We start from the raw sequence: 23187 nt of genomic DNA on the forward strand, positions 1-23187 counted from the left end.
TGTTCACAACAGTGGCTGTATCAATTTACATTCCCACTAACAGAGCAAGAGGGTTCCCTTTTCTCTGCACCCTCTCCAGCATTTTTGTTTGTAGGTTTTTTGATGATGACCATACTGACCAGTGTGAGGTGAACCTCATTGTAGTTTTGATTTGCAGTTCTCTAATAATTAGTGATGTTGATCATTTTTTCATGTGCCTCTTGGCCATCTGTGTGTCTTCTTTGGTGAAATGTCTATTTAGCTCTCCCATCCATTGTTAGATTGGCTTGTTTGTTTTTTGAAACTAAGCTGCATGAGCTGTTTGTATATTTTGGAGATTAATCCTTTGTCAGTTGCTTCGTTTGCAAATATTATCTCCATTATGAGGGTTGTCTTTTCATCTTGATTATGGTTTCCTTTGCTGTGAAAAAGCTTTTAAATTTCATTAGGTCCCATTTGCTTATTTTTGTTTTTATTTTCATTACTTTAGGAGGTGGGTCATAAAAGATCTTGCTGTGATTTATGTCAAAGAGTGTTTTTCCTATGTTTTCCTCTAAGAGTTTTATAGTGTCTGGTCTTATATTTAGGTCTTTAATCCATTTTGAGTTTATTTTTGTGTATGGTGTTAGGGAGTGTTCTAATTTCATTCTTTTACATGGAGCTGTCCCATTTTCCTGGCACCACTTATTGAAGAGGCTGCCTTTTCTCCATTGTATATTCTTGCCTCCTTTATCAAAAATAAGGTGACCATATGTGGGTGGGTTTATCTCTGAGCTTTCTATCATGTTCCATTGATCTACGTTTCTGTTTTTGTGCCAGTACGATACTGTCTTGATTACTGTAGCTTTGTAGTATAGTCTGAAATCAGGGAGCCTGATTCCTCCAGCTCCGTTTTTCTTTCTCAAGATTGCTTTGGCTATCTGGAGTCTTTTGTGTTTCCATACAAATTATAAAATTTTTGTTCTAGTTCTGTGAAAAATACCAACGGTCATTTGATAGGGATTGCATTGAACCTGTAGATTGCTTTGGGTAGTAGAGTCATTTTCAAAATATTGATTCTTCCAATCCAGGAACATAGTATATCTCTCCATCTGTTTGTGTCACCTTTGATTTCTTTCATCAGTGTTTTATAGTTTTCTGAGTACAGGTCTTTTGCCTCCTTAGGTAGGTTTATTCCTGGTATTTTATTCTTTTTGTTGTGATGGTAAATGGGATTGTTTCCTTAATTTCTCTCTCAGATTATTCATTGTTAGCATATAGGAATGCAAGAGATTTCTGTGCATTAATTTTATATCCTGCAACTTGACTAAATTCATTGATTAGTTCTAGTAATTTTCTGGTGGCATCTTTAGGATTTTCTATGTATAGTACCATGTCATCTGCAAACAGTGACAGTTTTACTTCTTCTCTTCCAAATTGTATTCCTTTTATTTCTTTTTCTTCTCTGATTTCTATGGCTAGGGCTTCCAAAACTATATTGAATAATAGTGGCAAAAGTAGCCATTCTTGTCTTGTTCCTGATCTAAGAGGAAATGCTTTCGGTTTTTCACCATTGAGAATGATGTTTGCTGTAGGTTCCTCATATATGGTCTTTATTAAGTTGAGATAGGTTCCCTCTATGCCCACTTTCTGGAGAGCTTTTATCATAAATCGGTGTTAAATTTTGTCAAAAACTTTTTCTACATCTATTGAGATTATCGTATGGTTTTTATTCTTCAATTTGTTGATATGGTGCATTACATTGATTGATTTGCATATAGTGAAGAATCCTTGCATCCCTGGGGTAAATCCCACTTGATCATGGTGTATGATCTTTTTAATGTGTTGTTGGATTCTGTTTGCTTGCATTTTGTTGAGGATTTTTACATCTGTGTTCATCAGTGACATTAGCCTGTAATTTACTTTTTCTGTGATATCTTTGTCTGTTTTTTGTATCAGGGTGATGGTGAGCTAGTAGAACGAGTTTGGGAGTGTTCCTCCTTCTGTAATTTTTTGGTAGAGTTTTAGAAGTATAGGATTAAAGCTTTTCTGAATGTTTGAAAGAATTTGCCTGTGAAGCCATCTGATCCTGAACTTTTGTTTGTTGGAAGATTTTTCATTACAGTTTCAATTTCATTACTTGTGATTGGTCTGCGTATGTTTTCTAATTCTTCCTGGTTCAGTCTTGGAAAGTTGTACCTTTCCAAGAATTTGTCCATTTCTTCCAGATTGTCTATTTTATTGGCATAGAGTTGCTTGTAGTAGTCCCTTATGATCCTTTGTATTTCTGCAGTGTCAGTTGTAATTTCTCCTTTTTCATTTCTAATTTTATTGATTTTAGTCCTCTACCTTTTTCTTTTTGTGAATCTGGCTAAAGGTTTATCAATTTTGTTTACCTTCTCAAAGAACCGACTTTTAGTTTTTTTGATCTTTGCTATTGTTTTCATTTCTACTCCTTTCTTCTCTGATATTTATGATTTCTTTCCTTCTACTAACTTTGGGCTTTCTTCTTTTTCTTGCTGCTTTTGGTTTAACATTAGATTGTTTATTTGAGATTTTTCTTTTTTCTTGAGGTGAGCTTGAATTGCTATAAACCTCCCTCTTAAAACTGCTATGGCTTCATCCCATAGGTTTTGGATCATTGTGTTTTTGTTGTTATTTGTTTCTAGGTATTTTTAAATTTCTTCTTTGATTTCTTCAATGCTCTCTTGGTTATTTAGCAGTGCACTGTTTTTAGCCTCCATTTGTTTGTGTTTCTAACAGTTTTTTTCTGTAATTGATTTCTAATCTCATAGTGTTTTGGTCGGGAAAAAATGCTTGATACAATTTCAACTCTCTTAAATTTTCCAAGGTTTGATTTGTGACCCAAAATGTGATCTGTCCTGGAGAACGTTCCGTGTGCACTTGAGAAGAAAGTGTATTCTTCCACTTTCGGGTGGAATGTCCTGTAAATATCAATTAAGTCTATCTGGTCTATTGTGTCATTTAAAGCTTGTGTTTCCTTATTTGTTTTCTGTCTGGATGATCTGTCTATTGGTGTAAGTGGGGTGTTAAAGTCCTGCATTATTAATGTGTTACTGTCAATTTCCCCTTTTATGGCTGTTAGCATTTGCCTTATGTATTGAGGTGCTCTGTGTTGGGTGCATAAATATTTATAATTGTTATGTACTTCTTGGAATGATCTCTTGATCATTATGTAGTCCTTCCTTATCTCTTGTAACAGTCTTTATTTTAAAGTCTATTATATCTGATATGAGTATTGCTACTCCAGCTTTCTTGTGATTTCCATTTGCATGGAATATCATTTTCCAGCCCCTCACTTTCAGTCTGTATGTGTCCCTAGGTCTGAAGTGCTTCTCTTGTAGACAGCATACATACAGGTTTTGATTTTGTATCCATTCAACCAGTCTGCATCTTCTGGTTGAAGCATTTAATCCATTTACATTCAAGGTAATTATCTATATGTATGTTCCTGTTACCATTTTCTTGATTTGTGCTTGATTTTGGGTTTTTTTCTTCTCTTGTGTTTCCTGCCTAGAGAAGTTCCTTTAGCATTTATTGTAAAGCTGGTTTGGAGGTGAATTCAGGAATATGATACCTCCAGCTTTGTTCTTTATTCACAAGTTTGCTTTGGCTATTTAGAGTCTTTTGTGGTTTCACACACATTTTAGGATTACTTGTACTAGTTCAGTTTTGATAGGAACTGGGTTGAATCTGCAGATAGCTTTGGGTAGCTTGGATATTTTAACAATGTTAATTCTTTGAATCTGTGAACACAGGATAGCGTTTCAATTCTTTGTATCAACTTCAGTTCCCTTCAGCAGTGTTCCATAGTCTTCTGAGTTTATGTCTTTTACCTCCTTGGTTAAGTTTATTTTTAGGTATTTTATTCTTTTTGATGTGACTGTAATGGGATTGTTTTCTTGCTTGCTCTTTCTGATAGTTTATTTCTACTTATAGAAAAGCAAAAGATTTCTGTACATTGATCTTTGTCCTGCAACTTTACTGAATTAATTTATTAGTTCTAACAGATTTGGGTGAAGATTTTGGGAATTTCTAAATATAGTATCATATCATCTGCAGATAGTGACAGTTTTACTACTTTCTATTTGGATGCCTTGGATTTCTTTTTCTTTTCTGATTGCTGTGGGTAGGACTTAATACTGTGTTAAATAGATGTGGTGAAAGTGGGCGTCCTTGTCTTTTTCCTCATTTTAGAGGAAAAGCTTTCAGCTTTCATCATTGAGTATCATGTTAGCTGAGGGTTTGTCATAAATGGTCTTAATGATGTTGAGATATAATCCCTCTATACCAACTTTGGATGGAGTTTTTATCATGAATGGATGTTGAATTTTGTCAAATACTTTTTCTACATCTATTAAGATGATCATGTGATTTTATCCTTTCTTTTATTAATGTTTTTATCACATTGATTGATTTGTAGATGTTGAACCATCCTTACACCCCTGGAATAAATTCCACTTGATCATTGTCTATGATATTTTATATATTGTTGAATTTGGTTTGCTGATACTTGTTGAGAATTTTTGAGTTGATATTCATTAGTGATATTGGCCTGCAATTTTCTTTTGTTGTAGTGTTTTATCTGGTTTTGGTATCACGGTAAAGGTGACCTTGTAGAATGAATTTGAGAGTGTACCCTCCTCTTCAACTTTTTGGAATAGTTTGAGAAGGATAGGTATTAACTCTTCATTTAATGTTTGTTAGAATTCTTCTGTAAAGATATACAGTCCTGGATTTTTGTTTATTGGGAATGTTTTGATTACTGATTCAATACTAGTAATTGTTCTGTTCAGATTATTTATTTCTTCCTGATTCAATCTTGAAAGAATGTGTGTTTCTAGGAATTTATTCATTTCTTCTAGGTTATCCAATTTGTTGGCATATAACTGCAGTATTCCTTTATAATTTTTTGTATCTATGTGTTATCAGTTGAAATATTTCCTCTTTCATTTATTATTTTGTTTATTTGTGTCCTCTCCCTTTTTTTCTTAATGAGCTTGGCTAGAGGTTTGTCAGTTTCATTAATCCTTTTGGAAATGAACAACTCTTGGTTTCATTGACCTTTTCTACTTTTTTTTTTCTTTTGGTCTCTATTTTATTTATTTCCTTTCTGATCTTTATTATATCCTTCCTTCTGATGACTTTAAGCTTTCTTTGTGCTTATTTTTCTAGTTCCTTTAGATGGTAGGTTAGATTGCTTATTGGAGATTTTTCTTGTTTTTTGAGTTGTCTCTGTACCTGTATAAATTCCCTGTTAGAACTCCTTTTGCCAGATCCCATAGATTTCGGAAAGTTGTACTTTTATTTTCATTTCTCCCAAGGTGTTTTTTGATTTCCTCTTTGATTCTTCATTGACCCATTAATTGTTTTTCAATAATATGTTGTTCATTCTCCATGTATTTGTGTTTTTCCCAATTTTTCTTTCTTTAATTGATTTCTAGTTTTGTACCATTTTAGTCAGAAAGATGCTTAATGTAATTTGTATCCTCTTAAATTTGTTGAGACTTGTTTTGTGGCCTAGCATGTGATCTATCCCAGAGAAACTTTTGTGTGCATTTAAAAAGAATGTGTGTTCTGATGTTTTTGATGGAATGTCCTCTAGATATATATATTAACTTTATTTGGTTTAATGTGTCATTTAAGACCATTGTTTCCTTATTAATTTTCTATCCACTGATATTAGTGGGGCATTAAAGTTCCCTATTATTATTGTATTACTGTCAATTTCTCCTTTTTTATCTGTTATATTTGCTTTATATATTTAGGTGCTCCTATATTAGGTACATATATATTTATGGACATTATCTCCTCTTCTTGTATTGTTCCCTTTATCATTATGTAATTCCCTTTGTATTTTATTTTAGATTTTGTTTTAATGTCTACTTTGTCTGATATGAGTATTTCTACCCCAGGTTTCTTTCAACTTCTATTTGCATGGAATACCCGTTTCCATACCTTCACTTTGTTTGTGTGTCTTCAGTTCTGAAATGAGTCTTTTGCATGCAGCATATAGATGGGTCATTTTCTAATTGAATCAACCACTCTATGTCATTTGATAGGAGCACTTAGTCCATTGGAATTTAAAGTGATTATTGATAGGTGTATACTTACTGACATTTTGTTACTTGTTTTCTAGGTTTTTTTGGTAATTCTTCTCTATTCTTTTCTTCTTCTTTTAGTTTGTTCCATTATGATTTCATAATTTGCTTTAGTGGTATGCTTGTGTTCCTTTCTCTCTAGTGTTTGTGTATATATTATAGGTTTTTGATTTCTTGTTCTGATAAGGTTTATATATGTTGACCTGTAACTATATCTATTTATTTTAAACTGTTAGTAATGTAACTTCAAACACATTTTAAAAGATCTACATGTTTTAACTCCTTTCCCCCAATGTTTGTGTTTTTGATGTCATGTTTTACATCTTCATAGTTATCCTTTAACTGTTTACTGTGGTTATATTTGATTTTATATATTTTTTTCTTTTAGTCTTTGCACTACCTAATTTAAATGGTTGATCCATAGCTTTTACTATATATTTGCCTATACCAGTGGGATTTTTCCCTTTGCATAATTTCTTATTTTTTGTTGTTGCCTTTTCTTTTTCATTTAAAGAGGGCCCTTTAGCACCTCTTGTAAAGTCTGTTTAGTATTTATAAACTCTTTTAGTTTTTCCTTGTCTGAAAAGTTCTTTATTTCTCCTTCAATTCTGAATGATAACATTGCTGTTTAAGGTGTCCTAGGTTTTAGGTTTTTCCCTTTTAGCACTTTAAATATAACATGCCACTCTCTTCTGGCCTGCAAAGTTCTGCTGAAAAATCAGTTAATAGCCTTATGGGGATTCTTTTGTATGTTACTCTTTGTTCTTCTCTTGCTGCCTTTAGAATTCTCTTTTTACCTTTAATGTTTGCCATTTTAATTATGATATGTTTTGGTGCAGGTCTCTTTGGGTTCATCTTGTTTTGTACTCTTTGTCCTTCCTGTGCCTGAATATCTGTTTCCTTCTTCAGGTTCAGGAAGATTTCAGCCATAGTTTCATCAAGTACATTTCCACCCCTTTCTCTCTCTCTTCTCCTTGTTGGACCTCTATAATGCAAGTGTTAGTACACTTGATGTTGTCATAGGGGTCCTTTAAACTATTCTCATTTTTTAATATGTTTTTTTCTTTTGATCTTCTGATTGAGTGGCTTCCATTATTCTCTCTTCTATATTGCTTATGCGTTTTTTTGTTTCACCTAATCTGCTGTTAATTCCCTCCAGTGTATATTTTCATTTCAGTTATTGTGCTCCTCAGCTCTTATATTTTCTAATTCTTTGTTAAAATTCTCACTGTGTTCATATACTTTTCCCTCAGTTTAGTTAGCATTCTTATTACTGTTGCTTTGAAATCTATCAGGTGAATTATTTATCTCTGTTTCTTTAGGGTTTTTTATTGGTCTTTCTTTGGAAACCTATTTCACTGTCTTCTCATTTTGTTTAATTTTCTCTGTCTCTATAAAATTAGGGGAAATGTTTACCTTTCCTGATCTTGAAATGGTGTCCTGTGTGGGAGTGTTCTTATGCAGTCTGTATGTGCACAGTGACTTTGGTGGGAAAGCTGGATCTGAAGTGAGCATAGGCTGGCAGCCACCACCTTGGTGGGAGGTAGGGCTTGATTTGGAGGGGCCAGAGCCAGATCCATGTGCAAGCCAGGGCTTCTCCTATGTTTACTGCCCATCACTATCCTATTGGGGGCTAGTTTGGGGGCTTAGAGGCTGGAGCAGGAGACCTGATGGAGCTGTTTCTCCTGGGTATGATGGCAGTCTTTGCCTCGGTTTGAGATGTAGCTGGAATCTGAGGGCTTGGGGCTGCACTTCTATGCTGATTTCATTTTTTCCCAGCGTGTGTCCCCTGGTTAGAGGCTGGATCAGGACCAGAGGGATTGGTGTCACTCCACTGAACTGGCCTCGGTCCCTCCCTAGTGTGTACAGGGATGTACAATTTAGTGATGGTGGTCTCTGCCCTGGAGCTCGCTTCCATCCCTTGGGAGTGTGTGCAGAGACATGAGAGCTGATAATGGCTACCTCTACCCTGGTCAGAGGCAGGGCTGCATTCAGAGCTGGCTCTGTTTCCTCCATATATGAGTATTCTCACTGGCAAAGGAAGCCTCCTCCTTAGTGGGGAGAAGTGCCAGAGCAGAAGGGGCTGAAGTAGGAGCCCAGCTGGGGGCTGGAGTGTTCCTGGTAAGCCAGCCAGATGCCCAAGAAAATTTCAATCTGCTGCCTCCACACTATAACTGGGAGTAATCAAAACTTCGTGTATTCTTCAAGGACAGACTATTGGTTTCTTCTAGTCCTCTGGTAAGTCCCATTGGTTTTTAAACCAGCTAAGGGGGCTCATCTTCCCAGTGTTGGACCTGGGGGCTAAGTGCTAAATATGTGGTTCAAACTTTGTACTCCCCAGGGATGATACCCAAGCCTGGGTTATCCTTTCCTTTCTGTGTCCCCTGCTAGGGGTGTGGGTTCTAACCAGATCACTTCTCCTTCCTTCCTACCAGACTTCATTTGGATCTTTATTTACAGCCTTAGTTGTAGAAAAGCTGTTCTGCTAATTCCCAGGTTGATTCCCATGTGAGTCACTCTATATATAGTTGTAGTTTTGATGTGTTTGTGAGGGGAAGTGAGCCCAACATCCTCCTACTTCACCATCTTGATCTCCCCAAAATAACATTTTTAAAGGGAAAGCAACACTATCAACAAAAACTTATTTTAAGTTACTCTACTGTATAAAGTATGTTAGGTTCTGACATATTTAGAATAAGTTTTATTCCTTCCCAATATCTGACTTAACTTTTTAAACCACAGGCTATACATAAATATAGTATGTCAAGTATTAAGATTAAACAGCTAATCAACTTTTCAGTTATTTCAAAACATTTCCTTCCTATGAGAATAATGAAGTGATGTCAGTCCTAAATCTTTTAAAATTTATACATAGCAGGATTGTATCCAGTTTCATGAACAGAACATTTTCTTCAGCAGAGAGGCTAGATATATTACAGGTAGGAAACATCGATGCAGAAGTGATTCACAGAGATAAAGTGAATTCCAGAAAATCCTTTCACTATAGAGCTATTCTGGGAATTTGTCCACACATTCTGCAGAATGCAGGGTGATCACAAAACAGGACATGTCTCAAGTCTGGGTGAAGTGAGACTAAGTTTAGAAATTGTTCCTTCTGTATTCAGACACAGATATGCCCAACATATCCTAGAACAATGTTGTAAATACTTACTCCTCCCAAAACTGGAAATAGGAGATTTATAGTCTTTATATGATTGGATTAATAGTTTCCCAGCACTGGCTAGATCACCTTGATATTTGGTGACTTTATTTTCAGTTTCAAATCCATGGAGTGTGCTCACCCATTTTTAAAATATTTCCATGCTTTTTGAGTGTTTCACTGTCCTGCATTAGCTCCTACATTGAAGGTAATATGTGTTATGAAAGGATGTAAATTTCAGCCTAGGTTTAAACTGTGTCTTATTGTTGAGAAGTGTGTACCTATATGATGAATGGGTGGGGAAGTCTAAATAGAAGTCTTACTTGCATGGAGGATTGAGGATCTCCTAAGAGAACTCACTGGAAGGCACAAAAAAAGATTATCTGAACAATAAAGCCTTTGTTGTAGGAGAAAAGAGATAGTATGAATTTGAAGAAACAGTCATTTGAACCTCTCCCCTCTAAATCCAAAGAATAGGGAGGCCTGTCAGCAAACAGAGAAAAGTGTTTCAACAAAATGCTATATTTTAGGACCTGAACATAAGGATTTGGTAGATTTTAAACAGACTTCAAAACACTTGAGGAAATAATAAGACACTCTCCCATTTTGTTCTACCAAAAATCTCATGGATAGTTCTGGTGCATTCATGATGTGGTCTAGGAGACAGTGAATGGAGTGGTGCCTAATGAAAGAACCAGCATGTCCAGCAGGTAGAAGTGCCTTTGGAGGGCTTTCCTCCAGTGAACTCAACCTTAAGGAGTGAGGGCAGTTGAACAATACCCATCAGAAGTGGCAGAGGTTGCCATTCTCTGGACTTGATCCACATGTGAGACAACCTAGGAAATCCAAGATATTTAGGTGGAAAGAGCAGGGACCAGAAGGGAGGCTGATGTTCTACATTAGTCAGTGGGGAAAATGCCCTGAGAAATAAAAGTTATCCCTGTTAATAGTGCCCTGTAGGTTGGTGAGGCCTGTGGAAACTCCAGTCACAGCAGTGGTGCTATTCTTAATCTGTTTTGACAGAAATGTGAATTAAACATGTATACTTCCACCTCCTCTGAGAATTACACATTGTGTTTGTATATTTTGTGCCCATACCTAATTTGATTGGGGGGGGTCACACATCTGTATTTTATCAGTTTACACATAATAAGCAGGGCTTATTTCATGTCCCTGTTTAATCTCTGCCTTCACATTTCTATGTTATGTTTCTGTCAACAGTAGAGTCTTTCTTTACCCCAAAAACTTTAACCTCTAAACTGCATGTTGTAACTCTTATATTCTCTTCCAAACTGAAATCACCTGTAGGTTAGTTTTGTCTAAATCAGTATCCTCAAATAGACACAATAATACTGACACAGATAATAGGCACATTTCTAAATATCTTGTAACAGTGACATTCTATATTATAGGTAGTGAGTAAATAGGTCCAAGTGTTAGGTTTAATTTATAGTTGAATTGTAAAATGTAATTTAGGTATTTAGAAGTTCCCTGAAACAATTTTCATGGCATAGGAGCAATCTGATCTTTGTTAATAAGATCATTTAAAAGTAAAATATTTTTTCACTTGGAGTTATAAACTTTCTTTCTGAGTGTTCCAACTAGATTCATATAAACTTCATATATTTGATGAAAAACAATCAAACAGAATATGAACTTTCAGATATTTTCGAAGGATATAATAAAATGTGTCCCTTTTATCAAATGTAATAAGATATATAATATGATACTAAGTGAGATATCACATCTAAGAGCTTTTCTCTGCATAAGAAAATTCTATTTTTGTTGTTATTACTCTTAGCAGATGTGATAGGCAGATAATGAGTGTTCCAAAATGCCCATGTCCTAATTTTCACAACCAGTGATTATGTTTCTTTACTTTGCAAAAGAAAATTTGCAGCTATGATTATGGTTATGGACTTTATGATGCAGACAGTCCCCTGGATTATCCAGGTGGGACCAATATTTTCACAAGTGTCCTTAAAATGGAAGAGGAAGGCAAAAGAGACAGAGATATAACTAGAGAAAACAAAGGCACAGAGGATTGCAAAACCATTGCCTTTGATGACCTCACCTTCATTTTAGCTCAGTGAGACCCATGTCAGACTTCTAGCCTGCAAAACTGTAAGGTGATAGATTTGTGTTGTGTTAAGCCACTAAGTTTGTGATAACAAAGGCAGTAGAAAACTAATAGCGCAAAGTAATTTCCATGAAAACATTTATTTTTTAGAATGATTAACATGTGTTACTATCATAGAGTAAATATCTAGTTAAAATATGCCCTCCCCACCTCCATGAATGTCCACTATGTTCTAAGTTTAGGTAGGTAAACATTTAGGAAACTATCTTTAATCCTGAGTGGTCTCAGTTTGACTTTTAATTTTCACATGATCACCAGTTGCTGCTGATCTCAAAACACACTGAATTTATCTCTATGAAACTCTAAAATCTTTTAGGATATTCTTGTGTTGTCTCTTATTTTAACTTCTCTTTGCCAAATGTATTCAATTTCTTTTTTTTGAAAAATGTTTTTTTTCCACTGGAATAGTTTTTCTTGCCAGAACAAAATGCTCCAAAATTTGAGATATATTTGTTTTCGTGGAGGAAATATTAGTGTAGTATGCTGCTACAGTATATTTAAAACATTTTATTCACAAGTGATTATGCTGTTTATACGTAACTCACATTAGGCATCCAATTCATTATCTTATATAAACCTTTACTTACTACAAGGTTGAAATCTAAAACCTACATTTCCCAGACTTCCTTTCAGCTAAGGTCCTGAATACAAATTGATTTCCACCATTTGTTTAACATGTAGTGTAGCAAGATCTGAAAGGGAAGAGTTAATTAAAAACCATCTTCTTGTGGCTTTTACCTCTTACTATTGGCAAACAGTGCTCAGGAGATATGAGGGTTGCCAACAGTGGCACTGCAGGGTCCAAACTCCAGTTTCCTAAGTGTTGACAAGCAGCAGGTTCAGCACCTTGATCTGGCATCTCATCCCTTGACTCCAGTATCAGGAGCACATTTTCCAGCCTCCTGAGTGTTGGGCTGTGTTGGCAAAGGCAGAGACTCTTGTTTCTGCCATATTTCCATTTGTGACCTCAGAAGTAGTGCCCTCCTAGTAAGTCAGTTCTATATAGGTCCAGGAGTTATTCAAAGAGACCCAGCTTAGAAACTGTTCCTTCAGGCTTGTCAATGCTTTGGTAAGCACAGAATTTCCTGTATGAAATTTCCTCATGTTTAAAAATGCCTACAGTGGTTTCTGTTTCCTGCACTGAACTGTGGTAGAAAAGTCCAATCAGGAAATATAAAGATACATTATCCATAAAAAATTGCTGTGCTATTTGTGACAAAAATTTGTTATCTTCTCTATTGTTAAATGGAGAATTAATTGTAAGGCAATTACAGCACCTTAATTACCAGACATCTGCATCTATAAATTCATGAACATAATTTTTCCTAGAATTTGAATGTGTTTATTCATTTCAGGGGCAAGGATTATACATATGCCAATCATTGTTCTAAAAAATATATTAATTGAAAAATGATAATTGTTCAATCTTACATCAAGTGTCATTCAAGTATAATTCTGTAATTCTGTAGAATTCTGTAATTCTGTAGAAAGGGAAAAAAATCACAAAATTAATACACATACATGTATTAGGAATATGTACATATTACATAATGATTTAAATTTGTATATGTATATATCTATATCCTGTTTCTTTATATCCTTCTTTTTCTGTGTTATGGGCCAAACAACGTAATAGATGTCTCTCTAAATACAAAGAGAAAAAATACTTAGAGTGGATGTGTATGAATATTGGTTCAAGTTATTTACAATCAGTTCTGCCAGCTATTCCCAACTTTAATGCCACTTTCTTCCAGGAGTTAGTCTTTTATTTTAGTGGAGATTTATGAAACCTCTTGCATGCAGTCATTAAAACTGTGACCACCTCTCACTGCAGCCCTGTCATTTAGTTTTCTTGCATTATTAACTGGGCAAGGCACTGTATATGGTAATTATGTTCTCAATAATGGAACCTACTCATCACACATTAAGATTTCATTCAGAGTCACTCTTTTTGAATTTTAACATAAAAGAGCTTGTGAATAGGTGTGCACAGTGATTTGAATCTGTAAAAGGAAGATTTTATTCCATTAATGATATTTTTAAATCTAAAAAACATGCAATTAAGTAATATAACTTTTTAATACATCATCAGTCATATGTATTTTATACTTTAGCTTTCAAATCAAGGGAAAAACAATTTCTGAAAAAAATTATTTTTATGCTCTGAATCTACTTTCTAATATTAAGATATTTCTAATACCTGTCTCTGTGTTGAATCTGAATAATTTATTTTCTCCTAAATACTGGAGAAATTTCAACAAGGAGTATTCTTGCAATTTTGAGAGAATCTAGCAATAAGAAGGGAAAATTTCTCTATGACATAATTAGTGAGGCCCCTGAAAGGTGTTTTTCATTTTGTGTGTCTTGTATTATATTTAAAAATAAAACAAACTTTGGTGAGTGAAATTTATAAAATTAAAACAAAGTGTATTGATTCATTCATTTTCTTGGACATATATTTTAAGATGTAATAACTCTTAAAAATTTGAGAGTTTATTCTAATGTTTCCAGAGACTATTTTATTATTTTCAGATTATTCATTAAGAAAATTTTGCTGTCATTTTTGTTTTGTTGTTTTTAAAAACCTACACGAAATATTTTTAATCATATTGGTCATGCATTGTTGAAATGAAGGCTTATTTCTATGACTCAGTTGCTTAATGGTCCCTAAATTTCAGTATTAATTAAACAAAGACAATCTTGTTTGGTGACACATGAATTTAAGGAGGGCAGTTACAAGAGCATAAAATTTACTAGCTTGATTTCTACTAGTTATATTAATAGTTGTCTCTTGGTATCCATGGGGGATTAGTTCCAGCACCCCATCCCCTCCAAGGATACCAAAATCTGCAGACACTCAAGTTCTTTATACAAAATGGTGTAGTATTTGCATACAACCTTCCTCCCATACACTTCTAACCATCTCTAAATTACTTACAGTGCCTTATATAATGTTCATGTTATATAATTTGTTGTAAACACAATGTAAATGCTATGTAAACAGTTTCCAGTACATGGCAAATTCAAGTTTTGCTTTTGTTCCTTTCAATGTAATGAGATCTAATTGACATACAGTAATGTGTAAGTTTAAGTTATACAGCATAATGATTTGATTAACATACTTCATGAAGTGATTATCACAATAAGTTTATAGAACATCCATCATCTCATATAGGTACAAAATTAAATAAACAGAAAAAAAGTTTTTCTGGTGATGAGAACTCAGGGTTTACTCTGTTAACAACTTTCATATAGAACATATGGCAGTGTTAATTAATTAATTTATCATGTTGTATATTTCACCCCTAGTACTTATTTAAGTTTGTACCTTTTGACTGCCTTCATCCAATTCCCCTTCCCCTACATCCTCTGGTCAAGTTTTGCTTTTAAAAACTTCCTGGAATTTTTTTTTTAATATTTTTGATCCACAGTTGGTTGAATTTGTGGATGTGTAACCTGTGGATTTGGGGGGCTGACTGTAGATTACTTGGTTTCTCCTAAATATGATCAAGTCCTTTTAATACATACAACATTCATTTTATCATCTAAATGATTAGTCTTTAGATCAGATGCACTGAGCTAGCAAAATAAATTAACAATCCACATAAGTGGTGTAGCAACCAGAGAAAAGTAGATCATATTGGAGCGTCAGAACACAAATCCAGTGAAATAAAATTTTGGATGAGAAAGATGAGCCATTCAGTGATAATAAATAAAGTTGCTGTGTTTTATTTATTTATTTTTTTGCGGTACGTGGACCTCTCACTCTTGTGGCCTCTCCCGTTGCGGAGCACAGGCTCTGCGGCCATGGCTTACAGGCCTAGCCGCTCCACGGTATGTGGGATCTTCCCGGACTGGGGCACGAACCCGTGTCCCCTGCATCGGCAGGCGGACTCTCAACTACTGCGCCACCAGGGAAGCCCAAGTCGCTGTGTTTTAAAAGATCCAAATGAAACAAAAAGGAATAGAAAACTGAAGGAAAGAAAGGAAAAAGGAAGGAAGCAAGAAGAAAGAAAGAAAAGAAAGAAAGAAAAAGAAAGGAAAAAAAACCTTTTGAACATAAAAGTGTTTATAAATGAGTAGATGAATTAAAGAGGATGGTCATAATAAGGTGTCAGCATCCAGGATGATTAAGTACAAGAAATATTTCAAGGAAGTGAACACAAATATAAACAGGCTACAATAATAAATGAAACAAAAGGGAAATGTAAGGTATATCCAGAAGACTTTATTTGGGAAAATATATATTCCCCAATGAAAATAAAGATGGTAGAGGACAAAAATTAAAATATAGTAGAAGGAAGGGTTAGTGAGATAATTAAAGACATTACTGATTTCCAAGTTAGATTATTGGAAACTTTCTGACTTATAAAAATAAATTGTTTTTTCTAGCTTCTATGCAAGAATAACAAATAAGTTGTGTTATTGTATTTGCCATTAACAGCCCTGGAAGCTGGAAGACATTGAAGGGACATTTATAAACTATGAAGAAAAAATAACTTTATTTTTCAGTAAGATAAAATTACAGGACAAAATGAAGATATTGAAGAATATACTAGAATCCCAAGATTGTAAAATCTTTATATTCTCTCTAATGTAGATATTTGAGAGAAAACTAACTAAAAATGAAATATGTGAATACAGAAACATCAACATGGGACAAAAGGTGAAGCAGAAATGACAGTGGTGAGCAATTATCGTGGAATAGGTAGAGAGTTACATGCTGAATGGTATTTCTTACCTTATATCACAAACAATCCTCAAAATTGTACTGGCTTACCATAATAAAACTTCATTTCTTTCTCATGTAATGGGCTACCCTGAGTGTTACACAGATGGCTTTCTACACAGTGATTCAGGCACTTTACATTCTATGTCACAGCCAAGCCCTAGACCCTGGGTGTGTTCATGCCAGGTAATAACTGGTGAAAAATTATGTGGAGAAGACACATATATTTCTTAAATGTTTCATACTAGAAATGACACATTACTCATGCTCACATACCTTTACAAAGAATTAGTCACATGGACTCATCTAGATATAGCAGTTACTGAAAAATATAGTCCATGGTTTAGAAGATAAATCCAAGCAACACAATTACACTTTCTCAGTCTCTGCAATTAGGTGTGTCTATGTGACTGAGTATATCCAATGGAATGTGAGTGGAAGGAAGTTGCACCATCTCCATATATGGGCCATAGAATTCTCTCACATTTGATTCTCCTCTTCTTTTCCTTCAACCTCTTGAAGCATAAGAGCTTGGAGAACTTGGAAGCCATGGTTTGAAGATACTGTAACCACAAGATTGAAAGAGCTTGGGTCCCTGTAATTGTTTAAATCAGTAGTTCTCTACTGGGGCTGATTTTGTCCCCTATGGGGTATTTGGCAACATCTGGAGATATTTTGGGTCATCATAACTAGGAAGGTGCTATTGGAATTTAGTTGGTAGAGATTGTAGATGCTGTTTTACAATCTACAAGAACAATCTACCACAACAAAGAATTAGATAGGCCAAAAATGTTAATAGAGCCAAGGCTGAGAAACTCTAACTTCCATGAGGCTGATGCCAATCAGAGACACATGTTTTCATTCTTTATGAATGAGAAATAAACTAATATATTAAACCACTGAGATTTTAGGATTTATATTTTATTGCAGCTAGCATTAAGAATACTTGATTCATATGTTTTCCTACTTAGAATGACATGAAACGTACATTAAGAGCGTCACGGAGACCAGTGTAATTAAATATTAATCTTTAATTCACATATTTAACAGTTACTGAGCACTCATTGTGAACTTGACATTTTTTTAATAGTAAAATATTATTGAAACATGTTCTTAACCCTGTAAGAACATTAGTCTATAAGCAGAAGGCAGTCAATTGAAGATCCAGTTAAAAATCGTCATGGACACCATGATGATATATTCAGAGTTCCATGGCAGCACAACAAGAATACTTATCCTGTTAAAAAAAAAAATGTTGGTAAAACCATACTGAGTATAGATGTTTATGAAAAGCTGAATTTTTAGCTGAATTCTAAACAATAGGTAAAAATTAGATAACTTAGGGTCAAGATTATTTCATATTGAGGGTACAACACACTTAAGGGTCTGAGATGAGATAAAAATAGAGGTTATTGAATGTTGTGGAGTGGGCTATGGCAGTTCAGTGTGTATCTAGAATGAGTGTATAGGGATGAGGGTAAGGGTAGGAAGAGAAAATGAGTTTTAGAAAAGTTCTATCGTAACACCAAGTTGAGTAAAACAAGAATGTGTTCTAATTTCCCTTCTTTTTAATATTCTTAACAATTTTGTAGCATTTGCAATCCATATTCTCCTAAATAAGGGAAGAAAAAAAAAAAGAACAAGAGAAGAAAGCAGTCTTCTAAATTATAGTTATTTGGCTTTATATCATCAATTACTCAAAATTGTAATACTCAAAACTTTAATAGAAAATATGATTTCCTTTTCATTGTTGGAAAAGACATGTATCAGTTAGACATTGCTGCATAGCAGATCATCCCCAAATGCACAGCAGATTAAAATAATAGATGTGTATTACTGCTCTTAAGAGTATAGGTCAGTTGTGTGATTCTTCTGTTTTTGGCCAAGCTTGCCTGGGATTTCTCAATGTGTCTGTGGTCAGCTGGTAGGTGGCCTGAGGATGACTGGTAAAGGAAGCCCTCATTCGCATGTCTGATGTATGACTATCTGCCTTCTGAAATAACAGAAGTAAATGGGTCACCCTAGTTTCATCATCCAGTAGGCTAGCCTTCTTCACGTGGCAGTGCAAGGTCCAGAGATAAAACAGAATTGTACAAGACCTCTTGAGGCCTGTGCTCAGAACTGGAAATGAGACTTTTACTGCCTTCTTTTAAAGTAAATCATAAGGGCAACCAAGTTGCCAGGATAGGGAGAATGAACATCATATCTTGGTGAGAAGTTTTGTGAAGTCACATTGCAAAGAGTGTGGATACAGGGAAGAGTGAAACAGTGGGTGAATTTTAACAAACAAACACAGAAAAATTAACAGTAATCAATTTTCTACGTCAAGTTTATCAAGGTTATCTCCTCCCCATCCCACTATAACTTTCAATTATTAGTAGCTAATAATGCTAACAATTTCCTTTCTGTGACCAGAGTTGGATTTTTAACCAGATAACTTTGTGGGGATCATTAGAAGGTTTTATTTTTCCAAGAGGGATTTTCTTAATATGATTTACTTATGTAAATTTTGTGTGAAGATGGGAATTTGTATATTTTTTTACTTTCCATAACAAAATTTTTACATTTACAAAAAATTAATTATTTGAGATAATCTTAGACTTTCCTATGGCTATTTTATCTATGCATTACTTAGAGAAGAAAATGTGAGCTTCTGATAAGTCACAAGCCCTCATTCAACAGAACAATTTTATAAAATAATGGCAGGGGCTTCCCTGGTGGCGCAGTGGTTGAGAGTCCGCCTGCAGATGCAGGGGACGCGGGTTGGTCCGGGAAGATCCCACATGCTGCGGAGCCACTAGGCCTGTGAGCCATGGCCGCTGGGCCTGCACGTCCGGAGCCTGTGCTCTGCAACGGGAGAGGCCACAACAGTGAGAGGCCCGCGTACCGCAAAAAAAAAAAAAAAAAAAAAAGATAATGGCAAATTCTTCTTCAGCTTAGTTCACTTTTTTTTTTTTAACATCTCTTTTGGAGTAGAATTGCTTTATAATGGTATGTTAGTTTCTGCTTTATAACAAAGTGTATCGGTTATACATATATCCCCATATCTCTTCCCTCTTGTGTCTCCCTCCCTCCCATCCTCCCTATCCCACTCCTCTAGGTGGTCACAAAGCAACAAGCTGAACTCCCTGTGCTATGCAGCTGCTTCCCACTAGCTATCTATTTTACATTTGGTGTTGTATATATGTCCATGCCACTCTCTCACTTTGTCCCAGCTTACCCTTCCCCCTCCCCATATCCTCAAGTCCATTCTCTCGTAGGTCTGCATCTTTATTCCCGTCTTTCCCCTAGGTTCTTCTGACCATTTTCTTTTTCTTTTTTTTTTTCAGATTTCATATATATGTGTTAGCATACGGTATTTGTTTTTCTTTCTGACTTACTTCACTCTGTATGACAGTCTCTAGGTCCATCCACCTCATTACAAATAACTCAGCTTCATTTCTTTTTATGGCTGAGTAATATTCTATTGTATATATGTGCCACATCTTCTTTATCCATTCATCTGTTGATGGATACTTAGGTTGCTTCCATGTCCTGGCTATGGTAAATAGAGCTGCAATGAACATTGTGGTACAAGACTCTCTTTGAATTATGGTTTTCTCAGGGTATATGCCCAGTAATGGAATTGCTGGGTCATATGGTAGTTCTATTTTTAGTTTTTTAAGGAACCTCCATACTGTTCTCCATAGTGGCTATATCAATTTACATTCCCACCAACAGTGCAAGAGAGTTCCCTTTGCTCCAAACCCTCTCCAGCATTTGTTGTTTGTAGATTTTCTGATGATGCCCATTCTAACTGGTGTGAGGTGATACCTCATTGTAGTTTTGATTTGCATTTCTCTAATAATTAGTGATGTTGAGAATCCTTTCATGTGATTGTTGGCAATCTGTACATCTTCTTTGGAGAAATGTGGCATATATGAATACTCACTCCATCCTTACATCCTAACTTCCCTTTATTCTATTCCACAAAATTTGCTAAGTCATTTCAAAAGGCTCTCCTACAGCTAATTAGGTTTTATATAGATGACACTAGATAATTTATCTAATCAATATTCAATAAATTAGGACTTTGTCATTAATGATTGTAAATATTTTCTCAGCTACCCAAAGATGACTGTAGTAGGAATCATTATAAGTGTTCCAATACTTCAAATATTAAAAATATTAAGGAATGATGCTGGACACTTCAAACCGACAAGAACTATTGCTATTGTGATCACCTTACACTTTATAAATATGTCTCAATTATTACATTTATTTTCATGTATTCTGAATCTCTCTTTACATAATTGTAAACACTAGTTCCCTGAAGACTTGTATCAAGTATTATTGTTAGTAAAGTTCCAGTTGTCCAAAAAAGAGTGGTCGATCACATTTTTTGTTTGATTTTCTTTTTAAGTTAAAAAAAATGTATGTCAGGGTGGTTATTACGCAAATTAGAGTAATATTCTGTGGTCTCACATCAGCATCTCTGATCAAGAAACACATTGTTTTGACCCCTGGTCATTCTGTTTTATGTTCTCCACCTTAATTTTCCTTGAACAACCCACCCTCTTCCCCCATGGTAAATGGTCTTCCTCTTGACTTGGAACATTGTTTATCTTTTTCCTTACCTCTCTATATTGTAACACTTTTCTGAACTAGCAAGGGAACCCACTTACCAGAGGCCTGAGTGCTTATGAGCTAATGCTAAAAATTGTAAGATGCCAAGGAAGTTGACAGAGATAAAATGAAAGAATTTCTCCTAGGACTAAAAAACAAAAGAAAAACATCTAGAAACTAGTTTTATCCAGTCTCTCCTGATAATATTCCTCTCACTCTGCTATCCCATTAAATGTAATGGATGTGATGTCAGGAAGGGGCTAACTTGAGAGACTCTTGTTTAATATTCTGGCAGGGGGAATGTCTTGTGAACTATCTGAGTGTTAAACTATCTGAGTGTTTGTCACATTTGTGACAAATGTAGGGCACTGGATTGCCTATGTTCTGTGAAGGTCTATTGCTGCATAAGGACTATAAAACCATCCAAGTTAACACTGGCGGTTGAGTTTAATTCTAACATATTTCTAAATATCAAATGGTCGTGATTAAAAACAAAGTGGTGATATTCTATTACCAATGGCCATAAATACTGGGAGAGTGGGTAGATAAATGATGTTCCAAGAGTATGAGGAAGGCAGTGTTAACTTGCAATTAAATAATTTGAATAATACCTCGAATTCACAAATCATTGCTTCAGAATCAGAGCATAAAAGAAAAAATAAAACCAATATCATTAACGTACCCAGACTGGGGAAAATGGGAAATTGAATAAATCCATACCTGTAGATTCCTACCAAATACTGAGTTACTAGACATCGGATGATGTGGCCATATCTAACAAGTAACTAAAAAACCTATATATTACCCAATTCTTATGATTGCCATTATATCAGCTAAATCCCTATTAAAATTAATTTACTCAATAAAAATAATGTATCATCTGTTACATTTCATTTTAAATAATCTAGTCAATGGTGATTCAATTATAGAATCTCTCTTGATCATTACACTTTTTTGATAATTTATAAAATAGTAATGCTGAGGCTTTCAAAATCCTGTGCTAAACTTAAATTAATAAAAATTTTAAGATACATTCGAAAGCACGTTAGCCACTTCATACAATTTGTGTTGCAGCGATAGAAGTTTGTAGAAACAAGACTTTAGAAAATAACCTAATATACTTTAAATTAATGGAGAAACAAATATTTTCCCTAAAAAGTTTTTAACTTCATATTTAAAGGCTAAATTTGTTACTTATTTGCAGAAAAAAATCACAAGTTAAAAATATAAGTAAGTTGGACTATTTCTTACTCTTTAAACTCACGCATCAGGATGCAAATTACGTTATGCTGTGGTTCACCAAAATCATATATCTCCGAATGATCAGAAAATAAAAACAGGACTAGTTACAATGTTCAAAAAGTAAGAAGTTATTCTCAATACTATTTTGAGATATTGTGTTTAAATAATATTTTCCTCACAGCTCAAAGTGAAATTTACTCACCTGTCATCACATACTTTAGACTTACCATCAATTGAGTAGAATGTGCACTTATTATATAAGGGAGTTACCTGGGTATGAGAGCACACTGACACAGGTAATAATACCATTATCATTCTTATTAATAGTAATTTTTCTTGTGTGATGTGAACTTATTTTGTCCCTTTGCAATGTGAATACTCTCATATTATTCATCATTTGACTCCCTAAATTTACTAGAGTTATGTTTTTTTTTAAGATATTAAATATCATGTCTTCTTGCTGAAGACTGTAATCACTAAAAGAATTCATTCAAGCCTTAAATTGCTTATTTGTAAGCAAATGGAGCAAATTGACGATTTCAGTTACTGCTTTGGAATACAAACTAAACTGAACTCATAAAATTTTCTGCTTTCTGTAAAATAGAGCAGTATAATGTTACTGAGCTGCAAGAAAAAAATGCTATCAGGAAACTTAGTCCAAAGTGTATCACATATGCGTATGCATATTTCCCTCAAGGTAAAACAGGGATTTAGAGAAGAAGGAGACTTGGTAGTGTTATATATTTCCAAAAAGAATATTGAAGGTCAAAACATAACTGATCTGGGACTAGGTGGAAAGACAGAATGAGGTAATTATGGAAGTGGAAAAGAGTCAGTCAGGAGACAGCAGGAGAATATAAGTAATGAAGAGGCTGAATGAGAGTGAACTTATGGTTTATAAACTGAATTACATCTGGCAAATATTCAGCGTCTTTAAATTTACTTACTGGCAGGACATATATCAAAAAATGGTGGCTGTATTATAGCCATTGTCCATTAGATTTGAAACATGAATCTAGGTTATACTATGTTTTCCCACCTTCTGATATTTGCTAGAATTGGGTCTGAACTTACATTTTTTGTTATTTTGTTTTTTTCATGTTTTCATTTGCCACTGATCACTCATTTGAGAGAAAAAAAAGATGGTGATATTTCATGGTTATCTATATATATATATGTGTGTGTATATATATATATATATTCTTCTTGACACAAGAATCTGATAAAAATA

This window comes from Grampus griseus, assembly GCF_964374135.1.
Source record: "Grampus griseus genome assembly, chromosome: 4".
Lineage (NCBI taxonomy): Eukaryota > Metazoa > Chordata > Mammalia > Artiodactyla > Delphinidae > Grampus > Grampus griseus.